Source organism: Elephantulus edwardii, unplaced genomic scaffold (genome assembly GCF_000299155.1).
Source record: "Elephantulus edwardii isolate Elephantulus edwardi_28Jun2011 unplaced genomic scaffold, EleEdw1.0 scaffold00132, whole genome shotgun sequence".
NCBI classification, from domain to species: Eukaryota; Metazoa; Chordata; class Mammalia; order Macroscelidea; family Macroscelididae; genus Elephantulus; species Elephantulus edwardii.
In genome coordinates this window covers 3264682-3273656 of record NW_006399882.1, presented here as the reverse complement: position 1 = coordinate 3273656, position 8975 = coordinate 3264682, and the positions used below count along the sequence as shown (strand labels likewise).

Genomic DNA, 8975 nt, shown 5'->3' with positions numbered 1-8975 from the left:
AACAACAACAACAACAACAACATTGGAAGCAGGAGTGGCATCCACTCCCTAAACGACAAGCCTCTGAAAACTCTATGAATTTTGAGAAACTATGATAGTTATAGAAAAGACTCTGGTCTTTTGTTCATTGGGTCACTATGAATCATGCTCAACTCGATGGCAATCAACAGCAACAACTTCTTCTTCTTCTTCTTCTTCTTCTTCTTCTTCTTCTTCTTCTTCTTCATGTTGCTTACTCAAAAGGTGGTGACTCTCTGGTGGTTGAAATCTACCAGTGCCTCTTCTAGAAGAAGATGGGCAATGCCTTGACTGATTTACAACCTCCAAAAACCTGCTATAGGGTCAGTTATGAGTCGGTTCCAACACTACAGTAATGAGTTGAGTTTAATTACGTGGTTAATGGTGCACCTCAAAAATATTAACAAGAGTAGAATTGTAGTGGAAGTTCTAGAGAAGATATTTGAAGGACATTTCAAAGTAGTACTTTCTGATTATAGTAATAATCAGTATAAGTAGAATGGAAAAAGCTGTTGCTACTTATTGAACTCCTGTTTCTGCCAAGCTATGCACTAATTGCTTTACAATCATACATATCCGTTGTCATAGAGTCAATTTTGATTCATTTTATTCCCATGTATTTGAAAATAAACTGCTGTATTGAATTTCTTCTTGCTTGTAACTTTTATGGAAGCAAATTACTACACCACTGTTCTACAATGCTGATTAGGGAATTTAAACCACCAAACTTTATGTTAGTTGCTGTGTGCCTCTGAGTTAGAATCAACTCTTAGCTGACTCTTAGAATCTCCCTCCAGCAGATTTTCAGAGGCGGTTAATGACATGGGAGGAGATTGTCCATGCATAAGCTATTCTGCCACTTAAGGACCTGAGTTATGGCCATTAGCTCAGCAAAATTTCATAACTATAGGAGGCATCATAATAACAGGATATAGGCTATCATAATAATCTCCATTCCAGAGCTAGCTAAACAAGGGCAGCTTGTTGCATTGTTGTCAGGTGTCTTCAAGTTCACTAAGACTCAGAACAACCCTATGAACAACAAACACATCCAGACTTGGCCATACTTTTCACCATCCTTGCAATCTTTGTCATGCTTAAACTCACTGTCACAGTCACCATTAATCCATCTTGTTGAGAGTCTTCCTCTCTTCTTCTGACCCTGCACCTTTCCAAGCATAATATTTTTTCACAAGACTTGGTTCCTTCTGACAATAAGCCCAAGGTAGGTGAGATGAAGTTTCACCATCATTGTTTCTAAGGAGTATCTTCATTTCACTTCCTCCAAAGAGATGTCTTTTTTTTTTAAAGTCCATGGGACATTCATACTCTTTACCATCACCACAAAGGCATCAATTCTTCTTTGGTCTTCTTAATTTATTGTCCAACTGTCAGATGTATAGGAGGCATCTGAAAATACCATGTATTGCATCTTGTACACCTTAGTCTTAAAAGGAATACCCTTGTTCTTTAGAACTTTGGAAGAGGTCCTTGACAAAAGATTTCCCCAGTGTAACACGTCTTATGATTTTTCACTGCTATTACCATGGGTGTGGATAGTGGGCCTACATAAAATAAAACATGGGAATCCCGGAACACTTGATTGTGCTAATGAGAAACCTATACTTGGACCATGAGGTAGTCATCAGAACAGAGCAAGGAAACACTGCACGGTTCAAAATTAGGAAGGGCACATGCCAGGGATGTGACCTGTCTCCATACCTTTTCAACCTGTATGCAGAAAAGATCATCTTGGAGGTTGGGCTCTATGAGGAGAAATGTGGGGTCAAGATTGTTGGAAGATCTACCAACAGTCTGCGATATGCAGATGACACAACCCTGCTTGCTGAAACTGAGGAGGACTTGAAGCGCTTGCTACAGAGTTTCAAGGAATGCAGCCTCCAGTATGGATTGAGGCTCAATGTCAAGAAGACAAAGATTCTCACCAATGGGCCAATTGGCAGCATCAGGATGGATAGTGAAGAGATTGAGATTGTTCACAGCTTTAGTTTGCTTGGCTCCACAGTCATCACTCTTGGTACCAGCAGCCAGGAAATTAAAAGGCATATTGCGATGGGAAAGTTGGCTGTTAGGGACCTCTCCAAAGGATTGAAGAGCAATTGTGTCTCTCTGGAGACTAAGGTGTGTATGATACAGGCCATGGTCTTTGCTATCAATTGTTATGCATCAGAGAGTTGGACAATGACTAAGGAGGATAGAAGGAGAATTGATGCCTTTGAGTTATGGTGCTGGAGAAGAGTACTGAGGGTACCATGGACTGCTAGGAGAACAAACAAATTCATCCTGGAAAGGGTTAAACCAGGAGCTTCTTGGAGGCAAGGATTCTGAGGCTTGGTCTAACATACTTTGGACATGTTGTAAGGAGGGACTGGTCCTTGGAGAGGGACATCATGCTTGGTAGGGTGGAAGGACAGCGCAGAAGGGGAAGGCCCTCTATGAGGTGGATTAATTCAGTGACTGGAGTAATTGGGATCGGAGTGTCAGAGATAGTGCGGTTGGCACAGGACAGAGCAAAGTCTAGGGCTGTTGTACATAGGGTTGCTATGAGTCTCAAGCGACTTGACAGCACATAACAACAACAACAACAACAACAACAACAATCATAATATGCCCAGTGGTGAGAACTTGGTTTTCTTGATATTGATGTAAAACCTACATTGAAGGTTATCTTCTTTTTCTTTAATTTTCTGCAGTAAGTACATCAAGACTTCTTTACTTTCTGAAAGCAAGGTTTTGTCATCTTCTAAGCATAGGCTCTTGATGAGTCTTCTTTCAGTCTTGATGCCAAAGTCTCCATCATATAATCCATCGTCTCAAATAATTTGCTCAGCACACAGATTGAATCAGTATTGAGAAGGATGACAAACATCTTTCCTAATTTTAAGCCATGCTGCGTTTCTTTGTTCTGTTTGAACAACTGTTTCTTGATCTATGTAGAGGTTTCACATGAGGCCTATTAAATGTCCTGAGATTCCATTCTTGTTGTTGTTTTATACCATCAAAGGACCCACTCATCAGAATGGACTCATAGCTGAGCCTCCAGTGGTTTTTCAGAGACAATAAATCTCATGGAAGGAGATGGTCCATATTTCTTCCATAAGCAGCAGGTAGATTCTAACTGTGTTTCTTTGGGTTAGCAATTCCTTTCCATTAGAGAAACTATTTATCCAAGGTAGTACAGGTAGAGAAGGGTAATGTAAGTGCACAAGTTCATAGCTACACTCATTTGGCCACACAAAAATCTAATGTGTCACTATTAGAAGATGTGAGACTGGGTTTCAGAATCTTTGCCTCCAAAGAGAAATTTGGTTTCACCTTCTTTAAGACAGATCTATTTGTTTTCTCTTGATGGTCCACAGCATGTTCAATACTCTTCTCCAGCACCACAACTCAAAGGCATTGATTCTTCTACTATCCTTGGTTATTTTCCAGCTTTCTCATGCATAGCAAGTAATTGCGAAGACCATGGCCTGGATCAGATGCACCTTAGTACCTAGACTGTCACCATTATTCTTTAGCAGTTTGGAGAGGTCCCTGACATCAGATTTCCACAGTCCAATTAGTCTTTTGATTTCCTGACTGTTGGTGCCAAGAATGTTGATTGTGGAGCCTGGCAAGCTGAAATCATTAAAAACTTCAATCTCTTCTCCTTCTATCATGGTGCTGCCAATTGGCCTAGTGGCAAGAATCTTTGTCTTCTTGATGTTGAGCTTCAATCCCTATTGAAAACAACAGTCCTTGACCTTCTGCAGCAAATGTTTCAGGTCCTCCTCAGTTTTGGCAAGCAAGATAGTGAGATCTGCTTGCTGCAGGATTTTGATGAAACTTCCTCCAATTTCGATGCTGCATTCCTCCTCATAAAATCCAGCATAATGAAATTAAACCCTTAAGACTGTTGAGGATATTTCATAATACTCAAAGTTTATTGCTATTAAAAATAATACTATGGTGCTTTTAATGCAAACATTTCTTACCTTTTTAAAATAAATTTGTGGAGGAAACAATATATGACTGAGAATGGAATAAGAATGAAGAATGGAAGCATAAAAAGTGCAGTACTGGTCAGGAACTGAAAATAAATTAAGAGGGTGGTCAGAAAATGATGTCCACTCTACTATTTGTGTTTCTTTACATGTGTTTGAACTTTCTATTTATTTTAAAATGTTTTAATTGGTATCATACTATTATAAACCAATCTACATGTGAAAGTACATGAGTAGACAAAATTCATTCAACTAATCCTTTTATTGATATATAAATGGTTTTTAAGATTTCTAAAAATTCTTTTTGAAAAAATCAAAATTAGTGAAAGCCATATTTTATAAGGGAAATAATCTATGTTCTATTATTATTGTAATAATAGAAGAAATATGGTTTTTATTAATAATCTTCTATTGACTGTTTTAAGATCACTTTTAGCTCTGCTTCATAATGACAGAGCAGTCCTTTCCCACTATATTTTAATGAGATAAAAGATTACCATTGTCTTGTGGAGAAATTGGAACCCTTATTCACTGCTGGTGAGAGTGTAAAATGGTGCAACCACTATGGAAGGCACTATGGCGCTTTCTCAAAAAGTTACAAATAGATACACCATTTGACCCAGCTATTCCACTACTGGGAATATATCCTAAAGAAACCATAACTGCAACTCAGGCAGATATATGCACACCCATGTTTATTGAAGCTTTGTTCACAATAGCAAAGTGTTAGAACAACCCAAGTGCCTATCAACAGATGAATGGATAGAGAAGCTCTGGTATATTCACACAATAGTATACTATGCTGTATTGAAAAGCAAGGAACTCATGAAATATTATACAAAATGGGTGACCCTGGAGGACATTATGCTGAGTGAAATATTTCAAAAAGGACAAAAGGACAAATATTAAATAGGGCCACTGTTGTAAAACGGGACTGACCTCCAGGTTGAGGGAAGACAGAGAAGGAGAGGATGAATTGATGTATATGGAAATGAAACAGATGAAGGTGAGAACTGTTTAAAAGGGATATATGATGGGTATTATTGTCATTACAGGAGTCCAGAATGAAGGCTGCACAGTGGAGTAGACTTGGGGGGAGCGATTGCACAACAATTTACTTTTCAAGGAAAAGAATGAATTGGGGATGGGGGTGGGCAGTGAGAAAAGTGTAACAAGGAATGAATGGAAACCCTAAGTCTTGTAAATTTTCATTAAAATTAATTTTTAAAAAGATTACCATTGCTTAAATAACTATACTTTCTGCTTTAAGAATAATTCTTTCCTACATAATACAACACAATAAAAAAGCCCTTTCAATATTGTTTTTTCTATTGATTGAATTAAAAAGGTAATACTATACATCAACTTACTTAATATTTAATATATTGGTTTTACCTTCTGAGAACTAATGCTGTTAAGTGGAGTTCATCACACAGATAATACTTATAAATATAGACATAAATATCATTCCATCAACCTCAGCATTGCAGAAGAACCACAAATATGGAGACAGCTGGTGTTTCTGTAACAGTAAGACAAAAAGACCTCTTCTAAAAAATTAGCTTCTGCCTCCTAAATTAAACTTGTCCTACTTGTAAAACACATTAGAAAAGAAAAAAATACTGATTTATTTACAGACAGGAAAGATGATTATGTAAAAAATGTAGTGACACAATTCTAAAAGAAGGGATTCTCATTGCTTGAGAAAATATTAAAATGTAGGAATAGAAAGTTAGGTGAGTGGTAGATTTGAAACGCATGTTGTAACTAATACTTTCCCAATAAATGTGTTGAATGAATGAGTGGCATAACTCTCTAGGAGATGAGAACAAAGCCCTGGATGGGAATGCGAGGGGTTACATTGAGCTGGAAAGGAAGAAAGGTGAGTGGTCTCACATGGAAGGTCTTACTTTAAGTAAGAAGTTGAATAAATTTGAGTAAGAAATTGAATAATGAATGAGGGTACTAGGACTCTTAAAAAACCTTGGTGAAACATGAAATTCACTACTGACCAGCTAGAAAGAACTCAACTCTGAGGGAAATGAGAATAACAAAAAGGCCTGGGTATCACGAAATTGTTCTGTTTGCTTATTGGAAACCCACTGAGGGCAGGTTATCTCTGCATTCCTCCTACTTTGAGGATACACTCATCATGTTTGTAACCTCCTTAATGAGTGCATGCACACAGGGAAAAAAAGCCCAAAGATCCAAGTCTGATATCAAAAGCAAGACACAAAACAACAAAAAATAATAGATAAAAAATTCTTTACAAAGGTTGTTGTTGTTATGTGCTGTTGCGTTAACTATGCCTTATAGCTACCCTATGCACAACAGCTCTGAACCCTGCTCTATCCTGAGCCAATTGCACCATCTCTGACACCCTTATCTTCATTACCTCAGTCACTGTGTCAATCCATCTCAAACAGGGTCTTCCTCTCCTGCTCTGTCCCTCCACTTATCTAAGCATGATATCTTTCTCCAAAGACTTGTCTCTCCTCCTTTTTTGACAAAGGTAAGTAGAGATAAACACAGTAGAACTGCTATAAGGTAATAATAATGCTTGTTATTACTGTTAGGTGCTGTCAAGTTGAGTACTACTCATAGTAACCCTAAGAAGAGTATACTTGAACTCTGTCCTCTTCTGTGCCATCCTTATCATCTCTTATACCATAGAACCCATTGCTGAAGTCATCTGCATAACATAGGTTCTTGATGAGTTTTCTTCCAATCTTTTCTTAAATTTTACATTGGTTTGCTTACAACTTTGTATACATTATGTTTCACACTATCTTGCATTCATATTGTGCTTCATTCTCATTCATTATATTTTTTTAGATTAAATTTTATTAATTTTAATGAACATTTACAGAGATTTGGGGTTTTCAGTCATTCATTGTTGCACTATTTTCTCTACCCTCCTCCGCAGTTCGTTCTTCTCTTTTTCCCCCCCTTGAAAGTCTGTTTTAATTGTCCGATTGCCACAGTGCTTGTCAAAGACAGTTTTGATTAATCTCCTTTGTCAGTGTGTCCTTTGCCATTCCCTATCACCTCTCCTTGAGAGAGACTTCACCCTGATTCGTAGGGAAAAGGGGACGGAGTATTCTCGTAGCTACTTCCTTATGTTTTATACAATCAATCGCCATTAAACCATGCCCATTGTTAATGCCACGTTCTTCTTTATAGAGTTTATCATCATGAATTATTTGCTCAGCAGACAGATGGAATAGGTATGGAGAAAGGATACAACCTTGACATGCAGTAAACATTAAGTATGATGTGCAGAATTAACAATTTAATGGAAATAGATCTTTCCCCCAGTAGAGTTTATAAGCTTATATCAAAGAATTTGGTGGGAGATTCTATCAGAGATGATTCTAAATTAAGAGTCTGGAAAGAAATAAGACCAGGTTAAAAAATGGATATACAATATTTAAATACATATGATAGAAGCAGAACTAATACTACAGGCTATAATGTATTATCCAATATGGATTTTTTAGCCATTGGTTTTGACTTTCACCACATGGCTGTGTAGGAATCAAAGGTAAGGTAGGTTTTCGGTTTACCAAGGGTTGAACAACTTGCTAGTAATGTAAATAAGCTAAATATCAGCTTTCAGTGGAAACATGTAAATAAGGTATGGAAACTCTTGGTACTAGCAGCCAGGAAATCAAGAGGCAAATTGCATTGGGAAAGCCAGCTATCAGGGACCTCTCCAGAGTACTGAAAAGCAACGATGTCCGTCTGGAGACTAAGGTACTCCTGATACAGGCCATAGATTTTGCAATCACTCGCTATGCACTGGAAAGCTGGACAGTGACTAGGGATGATAGAAAAAGAATTGATACCTTTGAGCTGTGGTGCTGGCGAAGAATGTTGGATATACCATGGACTGCTAGAAGAACAAACAGGTATGTTCTGGAGAATGTGAAACCAAGCTGCTCCTTGGAGGCAAGAATTCTGAAGCTTTTTCTGACATACTTTGGACATGTTGAAAGGAGGGACTAGTCCTTGGAAAGGGACATCATGTTTGGGAGAGTGGAGGGAAAGTGCAGGAGAAGAAGACCCTCGATGAGATGCATCGATTCTGTGATTGTGGTAATAGGAATGGGTGTGTTGGAAACAGTGAGGTTGGCACAGGGTAGAGCAGGGTTTTTAGGGTTCTTGTACATAGGGTCACTATGAGTCACAAGTGATTCGGTGGCATACAACAACAACAAACGACTATTGAGGAAATTGGTCAATTTTTTCATCCTGCTAGACTTAAATTGAGTGGGTTCAGAGACATAAACGGAAAATCTCCTTACTATCAAGAAAGAATAAGTAGAGAATGCAGGGTCTCCTTTAGGCCAGAGATCCCTGACCAAGGCAAAGACAACGATATAGTGATGGCACCAATAGCAGCAGAGGGTGCACAGAATCAGAGGATGGCGAGACAGAGCTGAACCGGATGCAGTAAGAGCTGAATACCTTGACCTAGGCTTACTGACAGAGTTTAAAAAAAAAAAAAAGAACAAAAACATATGTAATTGGCAGAAGTAAAAGATCTTTTTAACAGATGTGTGGCCATGTAAGAGGTCCCAGAAATGCAACACTGAAGGTCAGAACCCTGCAAGTGAGCACACCTGAGAAGCTGTCCTGACTGAAGAACTGTATCTTAAGTGTTCTAGCCTGAATGGTATAGTCTATAGGGAGTCGTACTGATAACACCAAGGTTGCAACTGGTTGGTGGCTTGTATCCTCCAGCAGCCCCATATAAGAAAGATAGATGGACAATCTGCTCTTGGGTAATTTACAGCCACAGAAACCCATTGGGAGGCCAAGAATTAGTTGGTTCCAACTAGATATCAATGATAGAAATTTCCTTATTAAACCCGCTTCCTAACTGTGAGTCTTTAAATTTTGTGTGAGAGTTGTGCTGAATTTTCTTTTTTTTTAGATAGTCCAATTTTT

The 8975-nt window shown here is 38.3% G+C and overlaps 1 protein-coding gene across 1 annotated transcript in view; it reads right to left on the bottom strand.

Annotated features, from left to right (window-relative positions):
• SYNPR (synaptoporin) overlaps positions 1-8975 on the bottom strand; it is a 307523-nt gene that overhangs the window by 259982 nt on the left and 38566 nt on the right. The window lies entirely within an intron of this gene.